Genomic DNA, 19,721 nt, shown 5'->3' on the forward strand with positions numbered 1-19,721 from the left:
TCAAATTTTTAACTTTGCTCAGAACTATTGCTTTTAGGATATTGAAACAGTTAAAGTTCTGTATTTAGTCTGGTTTTCCAGCGGTAGACCTGAACAGACTTCTAAAACCATAAATGTATGGTTCTGATTTAAAGAAATTAAAAATATTTATTTATCCAAAAAAGCCAAAAATACAACAATCAGACAGTGCCACAAACTTGTCAGACATCGATAAATATCTGTTAAAATTTTAAATGATTTTTTATCATATTGTTAAATTCGAATTATATCAGTACTTTTTGGGCACCTGCTCCTATACTGAATTTAGTTAATTAAGTTTAATTGGGGCATATCTTCATATATTTTAGTATTTATTTTGAAATTCAGAGTGGAGGTCCAGGCTTTATATTCTCTTGCTTATTCTACAGTCTATGAATGTTAAAACTTTTGATAGAAACAATTGTTCTTGCATAGTCTTTCAGTTATACAAAACATATTTTATTGCAATAACAAAGCAGAATTTTCCAAGTCCATTCAAATGGGGTTTTATACGGAGGAACCTTCACCAAAACATTCTAGGCCAAGCAATTTAGATGTGAAGAGATCCATACGCTGGAAATAGAATTGCCCTAGCTGCATGCAAAATTCTATGACCACCAAGCATATACTCAGTTTCTCTTATTTTAAACTCCTATACTGATAAATTGATTAATAAAATCTAGTAGCACATATTATCCATAAATAAGAGATGACTGCTTGATATTCTAGTGTAATTAAGGCCACCATGCATATACACTGTTGGAGGAGTCCATAAATTCTTGGACCTCCAGTTGATATAAAAGATAAATATTGACAAATACATTTCCATAGCACCCAACCGAGAGCTCAATTATTGTTGTTCACGGTTGATCGATGACAAATGATTAAATATGTTTTGTCTTGAATTTAGTAATAATCAGGTCTCGGTAATATGAAATTATCTGAAAACTTACACATTGCTTAACAATTCAGCGAGACGAAGATTTGACAGAATGTTTCTGATCCCGTCCTTCGTTGCAAATTGCGCCGCCCAGGCTAGGGCGATCTGCTCGTTTTGCCGTCGGCCAACGAAGTAATTGACGGCAAAGGCGATCAGAAAAGTGATGCAGAAGAACTCTATGTAGTAAGACTGAGGGTTTGCGGGGATCAGAGTTTTTGCATAACAGAGCTAGGTTCAATGCACCGCAGAACTCGGAGGTGAAAAGAAGGCAACTCAACCAATATTTGGAAAAAGTAGTCAAATGACACTTCAAATCAACGGTTGAAAGTGTCTCACTTGATGGAACGGAGCAGGGTAAAAATGTTGATGATTGTTGATGCATAGGAAGGCCTATCAGCCTAATTAATCTTTTATAAATTAAATAAATTATTATATTGACTTTATAGGAAAAATCCGGATGCTTTATTTTACAATATTATGAGCATGAAGAGGATGAAATATAAATTTAAAATTAATATATTTAAATTTAAAAGAAATTTACCATGTTTTATTTCAGAAAATTTAGAAGATGGGAGGTATACATTTTATGGTTTATATGTATGTATGATTAATAATTGTAATTTTTATTTGTGGTTAAGGTGGTTAAGGAATGATTTCAATTCAAGTGATGGTTACCAGTTTTATTTCAATATTAAGATAATTTAGATTATTATTAACTATTATTTATATCTTAATTAATTTTGTATTTATTGATTTGCTTGAGATGTCAATATTTGACATATTTGAATGTGAAACTAAGTTTGTTGCCTCAAATTTTTTTATCTTTGGAAATTGAATTAGTTAAGGCAATTCATAACAAGTAAACTCAGATGGTAATTGATGGTTTAAACATTCGGTAAAACTACATTGTGGATATGTCAATTATCTGTCCCATTCTATAAATGGATCAAATGCCTCCAAGGAACTTCATGTGCTTTGTAAACATCATACCCCATTTTGTCTCTATCTCTTTATATCTATCTAGAGCACATATTCCCATCGATATCATCCATGGGGTCTAAGAAAACAAACAAAGTGATCTCTTCATCTTCTTCTTGTATTAAACCACAACAAAGCCAAAGTTTAAGGTGTATTTCATCCAACTTCTACGAGCCACAACATAGTTGTGACATGTTGCACATTGTATTGTCATTGATGACAATAAGATGTCATTGATGTTAAAGGGGATGTTTGATACAACATCAACATCATTCACAATGCTTAAGAACGCAGTATGACATCTAGATCTCTTACAGGTTCTCAATAAGTGAAGTTAACAATGCCTAAAGTTATTTGAGTTTTTGATGCAATTAATGTACCCTAATGATCCTATAAACAACATTATTGTGCAAGTCTCATTGATACTTTTCCAACTGTATATCTTGCTCTGTAAAACTCTTCCCAAATGAGAATTTATGACCATTTGAAAATCAACACTAATTGAAGGCCCAAACTATAGGGCAAAAACCCAAAATATTAATACATTAAAGAGTGTGCACCTTTGGGGCACATCCATCGTCTATTGACCAAGTCAACGACGAATCTCAACAAAACATGCATGACATTTAACCACATTAAAGATCATGCATCTTTAACAGATCATACACACTTGACATCAAAAGTAGAGAATGAAAGGTGGATGATACAACAACTTGCACAAAAATTAACAAGCCACTAACCCGCCACTGTGGTACCACAAAGTGACACATGACGAGCCCAGAGTGGATCAGATTGATGACCGGGTAGACACATGACAATCCAGGAGTGGCTCATGTTGATGACTGGACTAACACATGGAAAACACATGGCGAGCTAGGGGTGGCTCACATTGATGATTGTGTAGACACATGGAAAGTTAAAGTGGTTCATGTTGATGACTAGATTTACACATGGTAGAAACATGGTGAGTTAGGAGTGGCTCATGTTGATGACTGGGCAGACACATGGCAACCACATGGCGATCCCGAAATAACCCATGCTGGTGAGGAGGCAAACAAATGGCAAGCCTAGAGTGGTGTATCCATATGACTAGATTGACATGTAATGACTTAGCAACATGACAAGTGGCACATGTAGATTGGATTGACATGATGATTTGGAAAGCCTGACAAATGTAAAAACATTACAGGTTTCCTGTATACGTGGCACAACATGTCATTTGATGATGTCAACATGCTAACATGGCGTCACCTGGATCTGCCATGTGGCATGGACAAATGGCACATTTTGGTTGCTAAAAAGGTCAAAAAGTGGGTGACATGTAGCACCCCTCATGGGTTACCATGTGGCATGATGATGTTATGTTGATGTCATCATGTGAATGACTAGGTACCCATAGGGACCTAGTCATAGAGCTCGATCACATGGGACCAAGGTGTTGAGTTTAAGAAGTTGAATTGAAGTGTTGAAGAAAGCATGGTCACATGGTAGGCCCAACCCTAGTCATATGGACAAAGCAACAATTATATGGCACAGAGTTAAGGTCACATGGTAAGGTCAGGCCTAGTTATATGGCAGAAGGAACAGTTGTATGATATATCATAGAGTTAAAGACACATGGTAGGGGCATAGCCCTCCATTATATGACTCACATTTTAATGGATGTTGACCCTAATGTACAATCCAAATCCATAGGCATTTTGGTCAGCCATCCACAAGCCTGGGACTACAAACCACTATAAATATGCGCCCAAGCTACTTGTTTCTATAACAAGTGATCAATCAATTTATTGATAGCTCACTGGAGTCTTAATATTGATGAAGCAAATTGTTTGAAATTTTGTTTGATTGCAGAGTACAATGATGAGGCTCAATGTTTTGTTCGTTATATTGTATGGTCATGATGCGAACTCATATCATTGACATTTGATATGGTTGTAGTATAATACACATATTGCCAACGATGATAACCACGATAGACTCCACATCGTCATCCATATATTGGTCTATATAATACACGTTGGCACACATGTTAAGGACATGGTGTAACATATTGGCATGTGGGTCGATACCCCCACTCTTATTTCGAGTTGCAACCAATACAATGTTGAGTGAATTGGTTTACAAACACTACAGACAACTTGGTTAGTGATGTGCTGGTGTTGTATTAGTCGAGACCCTAGTTTGAGTCCTGGCAGTAGTCAGGTCAACGTAATTTTTTTTATATCATATGAGATTCATTTTGTAGAATGATTAACACATCAACGATGAACATTTTGTAGCACCAACGCCAAAATCTTTGCATTTTGCATAAGCGTGCCTAGAAAGGGACATTTGTAGAGTGCTTAAGTTAATATATGGTTTAATTTTGTTTTTATGGTTTTTTGCGCTTATTATTGGTCCAAATTGTATTATGAAAGAAGCAGGGTAATTAAGGCTTAGAGATGGAAGCTTATAGAGGCTTAAGAAGCTTTGTTGACAAATATTTGATGATTAGAATCTCTATTTTATGTTTTGAATGTATATGAGTAGGTTGCAATGGTTTTGAATACATGATGAGAATAGGTTTCGAGAAGGGGTATGTGTAACCAGATTGATGAAGACGCTGAAGTAAGTTTGGACAACATCATGACAGCTAGTGGTGGTGTTTGATAGTGGATTTTAGTGACAGTGGTTGCATGTGTTGCAATGACAGAGATTGACAATCATCATAGGTTATGTCTATAGATTTTGATTTTACTTATGATTCAATGATTATAAATGATGACAATAGATCCAATTTGAAAATGATATGAAAGAGAGGCCCTTAAGGAGTTGAAGGAGGTGGGTGCCTCCACTCAGGTTGGATCCTCAATCAGGTTGGAGCCTAAAGCAAGTTGGAGCCAACTCATCATCGAGGTTGGTGCCTCAATTAATTTATAACCTACAATGAGTAGTTGTTTGCATTATTTCGAGGTTGGTGCCTCAATCATGTTGTAACCTACTGCAAATGACAACTTTCATATCTTGGGGGTGGTTTCCTCTTGTAGGTCATAGCCTGCAAATCTATGTAATGAATTGAAGATAATACAAATAAGTTTTTCGGTTTTCTCCCATATGGATTCCACATAAAATATTGTGTCTCTCATATGATGTGATGACTTCTTGATGTGTTATTTGATATGATGACAACTTGATGATATGATGCTTATTGTTATGATCCATTACTATATGATTTCTTGATTATGAGAAAGTTGTGAAATGGTAAAATTGATCGCACACTTATTCACATCCCCCCTCAATGTGACCTTTGGGTCAACACGAAATTCACGATGCAGTCTCCCACATGGCTAGAGTGGTTGCTTTACTTGAGAAAACAAGTGAAAATGAACAAGGATATGTAAGCCAATCATCTCATCTCAATCTTATTTATTTATTCTATACTTTTATTTATCATTATCATCTGTATATAGGCCTTGGTGTTTACAAAGTATAATGTGGAATTGAATGGTGATAATAGGAAAACCTTAAATCTGCCTAAGATATATTATTTTAGGGATTAATTTTCCTTTGCTACATATAATGTGATCAATTTCCACCTTTTATACACCAATCAACTTATGAAAATGGCATTGATTGGTGTACATCAATAATAATTACTAATGTGATTGTGCTAGTTATTATAATTTTCTACAACATCATCCAAAATTATGTTATGAAGATTTTTTTCTCAAATTTTTAATTCTATTAAATTAAACTTTGATAATGATTATGGGGATAAGTAAATTATTTTATGGATATTTTTTTTATTAAATTAAAATTTGATGATGAGGATGGTGATTATAATCCATAAGAACAACTTAAATATATGAGTTAAAAAATAAAGTCATGTCATTTATTTTAATTTATCAATTATTTTTATGATTGAATTTTTTGACAATAAAATTTTGAAGTTTTATTTAGTTGTCATAGGTTAGCAAGTTATTATTGGAAGTAATGCTTCCAATTTTTTAGGTTGTTGTGAGTTGTCATTGTAAGCTCCAAGGTGTCAATCTAGAAGATATTGATTGTTATGTGTATGAGTCGTAGCTGTATCATGTCTGAGTCATAGATCAAATTTCTTAGGATCTAGATTTGTTGGAGTCAGTAATTTATATCCTATATATGTAACTGTTGTGATCAATAAAACATATTGTGTGATTTTTGTTATGTGCAACCGCTCTCTCTCAATTTCTAATAAGGTATCAAAGCATGTTCTGGCTTGATTCACTTATAAGAAGGCGAGGAAAGATGTGAGAGTTGTGACAATAATTGATTAAATTAGTGTATCTTATTGTGTAATATTTTTTTTGTGGTTTTGTGTGTGTAGATATATAGATTTTTTTGTTTTCATCTTCTTCCACCATTGTCGGATCATGCCTACTTCCTGCATCAAATTCTTTGCCGGTTCCTTTGAAATCTCCTCTGACATGTTAAAACAAACAAATGGCTTTGCCTATGGGCCAGATCCATCTATCTGGCGAATCTCCATCTCACCATCAACGAGGCCCACCATCATTAGGATTTATTCAGGAAAAAAAATATGCAGAACCAAAGTAATTTATTTAAGCTTCACCTGGGTGATACAACTAACGACTTGAGTGAGTAAGACATTACAGATCTGGCAAGACGAACCGATGGATTCTTTGGTTTTGATATTTCTGTTTATGTAAAGGATGTATTATTTGAACCTGTTCAGATCATTGATTTCCCATATGGTCGATAGAAAGATGGGTATCACCATCATTTAGAGCAGGGATATGGAGCATCAGATCATTGATTTCTCATATAATGCACAACAACTTTATGTTACAGGTATGGAACATTAATCTATTTTTAATGGTGGGATCTGACATCATTGTTTAATGTGTACTACTATGTATGTAAAGGGTAATTAGCAATCTAATAGTGTGCTAGTGTGACCGTCTATGTAAAGGGAAATCTTCATATAAGTTCGTGGCCTATTTGTTTTAAAAGAAAAAATAGGGGGTTGAAGGTAGAATTTTTTATGGTGTAGTTTTATTAAGTTATAATATGTTATCATATTGTGTAAGAATTAAATGATGCAAAACCACAAAGAATAAGCCAATTATTGAACAAGCTAATGTGACTCGTCATGCTCCGAGAGCATTAGTTACAGGAAGTTCTTAATAAGGTCAAGCTAGTGTGACCTGTTGTGCTCCAGGAGCATTAGTACATGTTATATTATACAAGTTCAAGTTGTAGAATTGTCTGTTGGAGACATTCTGTACCCAAAATGGTATCCTAGATAACTGATGAAGGTTGTGGAGGGCCATGGATTCAACATATGGTGGTAGTTTCGTAGGATGGTTTAGTATCGAGATTAACTTGTTGTGCTTGAGGAGGTTGAGAAGCGTCAATTCTGCAAAGTACATCAGGGATGGTCTAAAGCAGTTATGTCTTAAATGGATCAGCTAGGAACTTAGCTTGAAAGTGTGGTAAAGAAAAGAGTGGAAACCGTGAGATTTCAGAGTGGATATGATTTTTAATGATGACCATACCATAAAAATATGACATATATCAATATGTTATAGGTGTGTTTTCTATATTTGTTACATGTAAACATTAAGTGAGGGTATTGGAAGTAATGCTTCAATGTGTTATAGGTTTTTGTATGTTGTCATTGTGAGCTCCAATGCGTCAATCTAGAAGTTATTGTTTCCTATGTGTATGAGTTGTATTTGTATCATTTCTCAGTCATAGATCCATTTTCTTAGGATCTATATTTGTCGGAGTTGGTATTTTATATCTTATATATATGTCACTGTTATGATCAATAAAATATATTGTGTGATCTATGTTGTGTGTAATTGCTCTCTCTCAATATCTAATAGTTATGGAGCTTGCTTATATTACAAATGTTTTTATATTTACTTATAATGTCTATGGATACTTGAAAATTCCAAGCAAAAGTGTTTTTAATCTTTATTTTATTCATCACAAATATTTACATTTTCTTGATGTTAGACATGAGTCCCTAGACAATCACAAAGTTTGAGACCATATTGTCATGGTTGTTATCCTTATATTGATGAGGTGTTGTCATGATCTACTAGTGAGTTGTGAGTGAGATCTAGATATAGATATATAAGATATAAAAGGACAAATTCATGCATTATAAATTCATATTTTGAGATCAACATAGTCACTAATAGAACGACAAAATGCCCTTTTCATAATTTTTCTTCTCTTGTTTCGCCCATGTTAATTCTTAACTTATGTCAATTCTTAACATGGTATCAAAGCAAGATTAGAGTTTCATATGATGAAAGTATTGCGGTAATGAGAATCCTTAATGGAATAATGAAGAAGGTGACTCCAATACTTGAGTCGGGTTTCTTCATCAATTTTTCTTTTTTACATTAGGAAGGTACTTTGTTTCAGTGAAATTATTTGCAAACTTGTTATAATATGATCTAGATTTGCTATTTTATGAAGAATGTTCAATTTATTCAAGATATGAAAGAAAATTTGTAAATCTAGAAAATAATTTGTATTGATTTCTTTCCTTCCATAAGAGATAGTGATCTCAAACTAAAATCAATCTAAGTTTTGGTTTTAAGTATTTCCTTTCATGAGAGAATTCATGTTTAATATGTATTTGATCTAAGACATGTATATCCTCTACAATGAATTAAATGCATGAAGATGGGTTACACTTTTTGGCAATCACATGGGTTGGGAGGGGGGAAAAAGCATCTCAATTGAGCAATATTTTAGTCCTCGGTTGAGCTATTTTAGGGCTTAAAAAATAAACCCTCGATCGAGCTCCTATGTAACCCACAGTTACATAGAAGATCGATAGAGCTATTTTTTTTTTTAAATTCCCACCCAAAATATAATGGGGAGTTTATGGTTGGAAGGGCTCGATCGAGCCCTTGTTTAACCATGTCAAGAGCTCAATCGAGGGTTTAACAACTCGATCGAGACCTTGTTTAACCATGTTAAGAGCTAAATCGAAGGTTTGTTAAACCCTCAATAGAGCTATTTCAAATTTTACCTTAAGTGCTCGATCAAGTTGTTGAGGGCCTAAAAAAAATTAGCTCCCCTTCTGCATATTTCTGTACAACACCCTTTCGTAGTCTAGCGGACTTAAGGCAGTATTTGTCCTTAGGTGGAAAAGTTGATCATGTTGGATTCATGAAGGAATCCACTATCTAGTGGCATATGAGTTTGACATTTTCAAATTCGTATGATATTTTTCATCTAATTTCTTTTAAACATTATGCTTGAATTTTGTTTGGACAATTTCAAAGGGGTTGAATGAAAAATCAATAACATAAAACATACAAAATGAAAAAAAATCATTAAATACCACTATATTCATTTACGAGTTCTCTTCAAAAGATTACTCTTGGTTTTCGAATTTACGTAGGCAGTAGAAAAAAATCTTATGTGAACGCATGTGTCTGAAAAATGCAATTCAAATATTAATTCGCCAACTTTGAAAAATAATAAAAAACATAATTTTGCATAAAAAAATATGCATAACTTAGTTTTCTCTATGTAGATTATACTCGTTTTAAAAACTATACATTTTAGACTAAGTTATTACATGTGGACATACATGTTAAGATGTGCGAAAACCAACAAGGACACATATTTTGTTTAATGGAAAACTGACAGATTATATGATACTAATTTCATTTGCAAAAAATATCATTAGGACAACAAAATTCTCCAAAAAAATTTCTTTTACTAGGAATCAAAGTACACAAAGCTTATATTAATTGTGAAGTATGAAATTCGATAAAAGAGAAAAATTTTGAAATTTCATCACCACATTTAGCCCAAAAGTGTAACCCATTGTCATGCATTCACCCAATGGTATTTATTGTTTTTCGGTCTGTTAGTGTTACGCATAGTCCACCACATGGATTTGATTTGTAGGGATTCATGGTTCATGAGGTTTGGTTGCATAACCATAGATAATATATTGATAGGGAGAAATAGTAGTTGTTTGTGTGATTATTAACAAATACATTTTTAAGTAAAAGAGATTTGATCCTTCAACAGTAAGATCGATCAATAGACCTCATCCACATATTTTCTCAAGCAAGTTGCCACAATGTATATCCCACACTCAAATCTAGATACAATATGATTTGTAGTAATGGTTATCCATCATACACAGGCTTCTGCATTTGTTCTTGTTTAAGTAATCAAATTTTGTATTATAAAAAAATGGGTCTTACAATTTGTAGATCAAGGTTTTTTCAGGGAAATCTACCCATATCTAGGATGATTACAGTGAAATACATGCATTCAATCAAATTTAAATAGAGGAAATGATGTTTGACTTGAAATGGTTTTGTAATTCAGGTTGGTGTTTTCTCCCTTTTGCACAATCTAGTCACCAATCCATGCAGTTTGACCTTCAGTAATGGTGATATGCACAACAATTTTCTTTGATCTAGGTTTACAAGATAAATGAGCAAGACCATTTTTTTTTAGCTCATGGAGATTGAGCCAAATTTTGAATCCCACACGATGTTTGTATTGAAGGTACACATGTAGTCAATGGTAGTATGTGCATGGTAGTCGAGATATGAATATTTCAACGCTTGTAAATCAAATCAAATCAAAGCTCGCTAATCAGATCCATCTATTATTATAAAAATTCAGCTTGGATAAACTTGTAAATTTCTCCCTCTAAGAAGAATTTGTATACTAGATTTGAACAAAATGCTACATACTTTGCTCTCATATCATCATTATCTCCATCATTGCTTGACCTCATTTTGTTAGGCATATAATGGGAATTTGCAAGCCTTCTCATAGTGACAAGTAAATAGCTGGAGCAATCACCAACCATGCCAAAAGCTCCAAGAAACCAATGCAGACTAGATCTTGTAGGATTTTAATATTTCTTGTTGGTACTATTATTGTTATTCCCCCACGGAATAATTCAATTATAGGTAAAAAAATGTTGCAGGGACTACGGAGCACCATGGCAAATTCGATCTAAATTGTTTCAAACTCTTTCGTGTTATTGATGATGTGATTTCTTATATCGCATTCGTTAACTTTATCGCAAAGGGTTTTGATGCAAGAGCATATATTTACAAAATATAGAACTTTAGTGAAACAATCATGCTAGTAATATATACAAGAAACATAAGAGTGGACATATTGAGAAGCAATTCTATGAAAAGGGTCAATTCTTGTGCACGATTTATTTCATTAGTTAAAGAAAAGTGCATAGAGTTGAAGATCAAAATCGGGTTTGTGGATTAATATTGTAACAAGTGGCTTTTCAAAATGACAAAGTTAAGGTGCATATGCTAGCCTATTATTGTATTTATTATCTCTTCAAATGAGGAGTTATAGTCCTTGTAGCTTCTACTTCCACTTTTAGTGGGTATTGGTCAAGAGTTACGGCAATCCTCAACTTAATATATGTTTCACTTTGGAGACTGGCCATATAATATGGTGTATGAGAAGAGAGGTTCTAAAGAAGTCATTTAATTTGAATCGTTAATTTGTTTAAAGAATAATAATAAGAAGATTTGTTGTAAAGTGACTTGCGTGAAATTGAATAAGGAGGTCAAGTGAATTAATACATTCTAATCACACTTTAGGGTGCATGATTAATTGTAACAGACACCCTAAAAAGTCATAAAATCAAGCAAGCATGGAAAGTAAACATAAAATCAATTGAGCTTGAGATGGAAGAACCAAGTGCAAGCAAGTGAGTACAAGCGAGTGTGAGAAAATTGGATAAATGAGGAAAGTGTCTACAAAACACATCTCAAGAAGTCAAGGATTTGCAAAAGAAAAACCATGAATTGCGAGATTAAATTAAAGTATGTGAATGGATCTTACATAACAAAAAAATAATAACTGATCAAATGGATGATAATTGTAATCAACAAAAAATATTTAAAGTGATCTACAAATGAAGGATCAATTGATTGGGGCACTGCAAATAAAACCAAGAGAAAAGCAAGATCAACTTGATGATATGCTTGATGCGAAATATACAACAAATGTAAATGCAGTTTGTGATACAGAAGATCTTATCCAAATAGTTAATTATCTTATTAGACAAATGAATTCACCTGGAAAGTTGATCAATGTTGTGACACATTAGAGCTACTAGAGAAAATCAATGCACTATGTAATACACAGGACCTTATCCAAAATTTTGACGTAACAAGTGATACAAATGAAATAATGAAAAATGTTGATGCAACTTGTGATACTTAAGACATAATATAGGTCATTGATGCTAAGTGTGATACAAAAGAATTGATGCAATCAATGAATGAAACACATAATAACAACAACACAAATGGAAAAAGGAATTATGAAAAAGAAAAAGAACAACATCAAGAGCTTTCGAAGAAGGTTGTCAAACCTTGGGAAGAAATAACATTCAACAAAAATAATTATGGATTGGGATACAACAAAGAAAACTGATTTCATATTCTAAATTATTCCAAACCAATTTAGTTTGTGAGTGTAGGATTTCTTGAAGAAGTTAATATTGTCGATCAAATGTGCCAACATTGTCAAAGATACAGTCACATGGAGAGTCAATTTTTTTTATCTCCATCGTTGTCTTCATTTTGGGAAGATAAAACACTTATAAAAAAATGTTGAAAGAAGAAGTAATACATTCAATTATGGATGGATAAATTCATGGACATGGAATCTACAAGTGAAGCAACTACATCATTCTTACCGCCTAGTCAAGATAGAAGTAAAGACACATAAAAATGAAGAGACAAAGATGATACTCTCCACACCTAAAGTGGGGGAACAAAATCCTAAAAGAAACTCTCCTACACTTTAAGGGAGAGACTAAATTGAAGAAGTCAAAAATTGGTTAGTAGTATACCCAAAACCACCACATTTTTCCAAGCATATTGGTTAGTGGTCATTTAGAAACCATCACATTATTCAAAGCAGTTTGGTTACTAGTAAACCATAAACCACAAATTTTTACTGGTTGGTGATATTTGCATGATTAAGGTGCTATACGATATTATCCAGATGGACTAGACATAGAAATTCACATTGAAAGGGTTCTTCAAATCATAGTGAAATATTATTGCAAATAAGAAGACCTCATCAAATAAAGTTTAACACAAATAATTGTGAAGAGAGAATTGTGTAATAAGGTTTATTGTCCCATTCTCATTTTTTTGTGATATGCCTTTCGTTTGTCCTCTTCAGAATGTATCGCCCCTATTATTAATGTTAACATGAGTGGAATTCCACCATAAATCTCCATGTTGTGGTGGATTTGGATAGCACTTAAATTTCCATCCATGCCATTGGACAACTATTTTCTTAATAAACTCATTGCTTCTGCAGATGAGATGCTCCTCATATGATAGATTAATAATTTCATTGGGTGTGCTCTACACGCGTTTCTGTCACATGCAGTAAGAAGCAAGCTCACCTTCTTTTCTTTCTTTATATCCTTCAACAAAAGTTGCCGAAGCTCATTTTTCACCCAATATGTTATTGTAACACCCTCCTCCCACATCTACCCAAGTAATCGACCAACCGGGGTAAACATGCAACGAGAGGCTACTATGATTGGATTCAACCTCCTATGTGACCTTAAGGAAATGGAATCGATAGAAACACAACATATAGACCTTCCACATTAGCTACAGGACCCTTAAGAACCATGCCAACACTTCAGGAAACTTTACCTTGGGTCCCACTAAAATTTTTGATCGCTTGACCTTTGGACGCTCTCATGCTAGGGGCATGCCAGCGTCTAGGGGCCATTTTGTCTAGTTTTGTGCTAGCGACCCTGGGATTTGGCAACTTTTTCAAGCCCAGATACCAGGTCACTGCCCAGAATGGAATGACATCTTCAAAGCAGTAAAATAACAAGGAAACAATGATGCAAACGCAATTAGTTGAGCAAGCCCTTAACCAGACCCCTACTAGCCATGAAAATAATTTTGTCAAACATATCAAAAACATGTAATCTACTGGCATAAACAAAAAATTTAAGCATCGGGATCTTATACTTATCTAAGAATCTCTAAGAACCAATGTTCACTCATGTCATTTTCTACATTATCATCTATTAGGTCATAGATACATTTTCCATTCATTTACAAGTAAAAACATGATGAGAGCCATGCATAACTATTGTCATAAACATATACATAAACAACATAGTAACAAGAGAAATTCCACAAATACATCAACCATAGAATCCACATATAAACCAATACATTTACACATGAAAACCAAAGGGATGAATTTCTCATTAATGAATGTAGAAACCAACCGAGGATGGGACTACCACGTTCCACCCAACCAATATAGATTGGTTGAGCCAAATCTCTCTTCAGCCAATCATCCCTGTGCCATATTCAAAGCATGAATGTGGGACTCATAATCAACCAAAAATAACTAAACAAGCATGGATGATACCGAATTTCTCCACCTACACCATTAGGAATTTGAATGCCTCCTAGTCTCTCAAGCTTTACCAAAATCCACAGTCTGATCCACGGACCACTAGGCCCTACAGTGAGACCCATTCTCTAAGCTTTACTGTACATCCCACCCTGGGACTACTAGGCCCAATGGAGAGAAATCCACCTCTTGGATTTACCGTATATCCCGTCATTCACCGACATGGATTCCTAGGCCCACTGAGGCACACAATCATAGCTTTACCACAACCCACATTCTGGCTCAGGGGTTACTAGGCCAGTGGATTTACCATGATCCATAGTCCGGTTCAGGGACCACTAAGCCATGTTTTTTTCATTTCAGAGATCCACCTCACTCAGCTTCGAATCCATCTGATAATCTAACTCAACTGAAGTATGAGAGCCCATCTCATCAAGGCTATCCGGAAATGGAAAGGCTAGGATGAAAACACTGTCATACCTAAAAAAACCCATGCCATGACAGAAAACAAACCACATACAACACCATGCATGCCAAATCTAGCAATAAAAATATACATGAAAATTGATACCTACGAAGAATCTTGTTGTAGCTGCTTGATCCTACCTTCCCCTACTTGATCTTTGCTTCCTCTTGCCTTCTTTGCCTTTCTCGCTCCAATGACAAAGTACTCCAAGAAAACTCTAAGTGTCCAAGAGTGAGAGAGAGAGAGAATAGAATATAGCTCCAAAAAAACTGAACTAACCAAGCTTGCCCACTAATTCTCATAAGCCTTTTTATCAATGAGGCCTCTATTTTCTTTGTTTTCCATTATTTTCCTTCATTTTCCTCCTCACATGCAACTTTTGACCTTTCACTCCCCTTTTCTCCTAATTTCCATTATTTTCATAAAAAAATGCCAATTAGTGCCTCATGTCTTTCCAAAGCCTTTGCCAATTTCCTTAGCCATAATAACTAAATGAACATCCACTAGGATGTTTTTCCCACCATTCAGTTTGGAATACGTGTCCCATCAACCGTGGTTTTACATATTTTAGATGGATTTTTAACCAGGGATGTTACAAAACCCTCCCCCTTGGGGGAACACTGTCCTCGGTGTTAAATGACACCTATAACCAACAAGGATGCTGAAAACAAAACATACTGTCCATGGAGATTTATAACATAGCTCGTTGCTGTATTTACAATGACCATATTCTAAAACATGACAACATACCATTTATTGGAGCTTTATAACATAGCTCATTACAATATTTACAATAATAACCACATATACAACCATATGAATTTTCTTCACCCAACAACTAATCATACTGTCTTTGGAGCTTTATAAATCCGACTCGATACAGTATTTACAATAATACACACATATACACATATGCACATTTTCTCAACCAACAAATAAAAGGATACAATGCCTGCATCCACAACAAAGGAATCCAGAGGCTCACACCTCCACCCTCAAAGTAATACCAGGATTCACCTTCTTCCCAGGAAGTCTAGAATCCACTGCAAGGTTAAATTTGCATCCAATGTCTAGCGATATAATCCTACGCCACTTTTCCTCTAAGTGAAAAACTACCAGCTCATTGTTCTAGGGCACACTCCCAATGTGAATTTGATTCCATCTGGAAATGCTAATGACCAAAACAAATATATCCACGACCTTCCATTCTCTGTTACACAGTCCCTCGGGCAATCCAGTGACCCCCTTCCATGCAGTCGCACACCTTCCAAGTTCCATCAGAACCCCCATCTCAAGAAGTCCATCCCTCAACAAGGATTCCTTGCATCGGAAGGTCAAACAACAAGGGCATATACCTACCTCAAAACCACCATACTGGTCATAGCATGCTCATGGAAATCAGTGGACACTATTGGGTACCAGTGTCCCACAATGGCCTTGCTCCTGAAGTACTTTACCAACATACTACTATCTATTCCAATTTCTTTCACTAATGCTACTAATTCTTGTAGTCAGTTTCAACCAACCAACCAGGCATTTTCGTGCCTCCTGTACCAAGCACATAACTTCCATTAGATTTAAAATAAATTGAAATAAATTCATATCATACCTCATTGGTAGCTCGTCAATAAAGTACACTTGCAATCCTGTTTACTTCATGTCACAACAAGTCAAACTAATGGTTTGATCAAAACATCATGTATAAACACATCACATCAGGTTAGCTCAAAACGCACCCATCATAATCAAAATCATAGATGATATGTACACATCATAAACTAGAATCATAGATCACATGTAGTCATCATAGACTAGAATCATAAATCACATGCATAATATAAATGAAATAAAATGTTGATACTTATCCTTTAATCAATCCTTAGCTTCTCCCTTTTTCCTTATTCCGTACACACACTAGATCGGTTTCCACAGCTGTCAAACACCTAGTGCCTTCTCCTCAACCATGTACAGATACACATACAACCACACATGAGATACAACACCATGCAATACATGCACCTACACCTGACATAAAACACATACACCTACACCCAGTGTACAACACAACACAATACATACTCCTACATCCTATGTACACCACAACACAATAAATACACTTACACCGAATGTACAACACCACACAATACATATACCTACACCTGGCGTACAACACAACAAAATACATGAACTACACAGAGTACAACACAACGAGTACACATGTCACGATACCACAACTACATGATGCACATACATAGTACCGCATGTACACAACACAACATGTACGACATGCACGCAATACTACATGTACACCGGTACCACATGTGCAACATGTACACAATACCACCTATACACAAAACCTCTTGCACAACATGTACACAACATCACATATACACGAAACCACCTACACAATGTGTACACAATGCCACATGTACACGACACCACTTGTATAATGTTTACATAATACTAGGCGTACACAACACCATATGCACGACATATACACAACACCACATGTACAACATGTACACGACACCACATGCTCACAACACCACTTGTACAATCATGCACACAACACCATATGTACATAACACAACATGTACAACATGCACACAACACCATATGTACATAGCATTGCATATACAACATGTACCTAGTACCCTATCTACACAACACTGCATATCCAACATACACACGACACCATATGCACACAACACCACATATCCTTCGTCCACACAGTACAATATGTACACATCACCGCATATCCAACATGTACATAGCACCATCTATACCCAACATTGCATATGCAATATTCATACAACATTATCTGTACCACCATGTACATAACATTACATAAACAACATATACACACACTATACATACACAACACCACATGCGCACAACATCACATATGCAACATGTACAACATATGCACAACAATAGCACCCCACATCCAAAACCACACTATCTCTACCAAGCAACCTTCCTTCCAGTGTCTTATCCATGCTTGTCCCAACATGCCACAGACCACACTGCTTTCATTTCATTGATGTATCCCTCAGATTTACTTGTCATATCATAAAGATAGGCATAATACAAGCATACAATATCAATTCATATCCACATGATACTAACCTCATATATTTTTCATGATTAATATCCCCACTTGATTCCCCATAAGACTAGGAACCTCGTCATGCCACTCACCTGCATAAGCAATCATTCCTCCACAAGAATGATCCTTGACAACCCTGTCGGACAGTGACATAGATACATAGATACATATACATAAACATTAGCATAAAAAATAATGATCTAGTTAGAGAACGACATACATACATACATATGTACATATAAACATTAACATAATCATGATCATAATATAATTACTAGATAGCATAAGGTCAAGGTTAAGAGAACTCCCTTTGTCTGTGCACACCATGCACAACATTGAGAACAATCGTTCCCAACATAGCCAAGGCATATGACACCTCAAATCCATTCACCTTACCTTTTCCAATTACCTTTCTCATGTTTGTACTGCCACCGTCCATTTACCACAATGGACCCAACCAGCCCAACTGATTGTCATAGTCTTACCTTCCACTACGCATACTCATGTATCGAGCTTCATCCGTGTCTTACATTTCTTTTTGGGTAACACACAACTCTCCCTGAGCTCCATTAACTTTCCTCCTTCCCAACCAATTCCCAATACACTCAAAACATAAAAGGAAAGCCAAGCAACAAACAAGAAGAAAACCATGGAAAACCAACAAAAATACGACACCACAAACAAAGTGGTATGGCCATACACTAGACATAAACAAAGATTTCAATCAAGCATGAACAAAGCACAAGGAATCAAAATCACAAGACTCTCAACAAACACCATGACTCAACCCCCATGGTTCCTAGGGAAATCTCAACCTAAGCCTTCTTCAAGATTTCATGGCAGTCTCTTTGCCATACAATCCCCTACACCATATTGCCATGAACGCATAACTATCAGTGTATAAATAAACATAACAACGCACTAGTTACCTTACCTTTTTGTGCCAAGCATGTTGTCTTGTAGCTGATCACATATGTGCCATGTCTCAAGGGACTCCAATTCCCTTGACATATCCACTTGTAACTAGAGATTAGCTAATATACCCGTCAAATACAAGTTCATGAATCTAGCACATATCCACATAATGCCAAACAATATTAAGGTTAAGAAGGCTTCCTGTATGCAAAGCACTCATTCGTTTGGAATTAAGTTTACAAACATATCTAAAGGAATTCTTGTCCAATTCCTTTTACCCTTTTACCTTGTTGCAATCGAGCTTACTATGTAATGTCACATCACCCAACTGTTAGTTATATAAACACATCAATTGTTACATTTTCATGCTAATACCAAGCATGTTTCCTTCAACTGTTTACACATGTCAACCACATGTTCCAAATATCAAGACAATCATATCTATCAATTTGAAATCAATTTTTACTAAGAGGTTAAAGGTGCCAAATGGCACAAATCCTTTGTAAATTAGAGGAAAATGAAAGTCACAAGCTGCTCTTGGAAATAGTCTCATTGTAGAGATATGTTCATTCTGAATCCAACGCAACTTGAATGGGCGAAAACGGACTTCAAATGAAGAAGTTATCACAAAAAGAAGTTCCCCTTTGTTCTTTGGGAAAAGAGGCAAAAACCCCTAAAAAAGGCCTAAAAGGCCTTATAAGGGAAAATCGCATCGCATGAGGCAAAGAGGAGGACTTAAGGTCGGGCGGAAGGCACCACCGATCAGCAACCTCCGATGATCGGATTGGCGGGTCGGATCAGAGGTAGGCGGTGTATACCCAAGGCAAAGGTCCAGGGCGATGCGATATTGCGATATGCGATAT

Source organism: Pinus tabuliformis, chromosome 9 (genome assembly GCF_031772625.1).
Source record: "Pinus tabuliformis cultivar Carrire ecotype Pingquan chromosome 9, CPIR1, whole genome shotgun sequence".
Lineage (NCBI taxonomy): Eukaryota > Viridiplantae > Streptophyta > Pinopsida > Pinales > Pinaceae > Pinus > Pinus tabuliformis.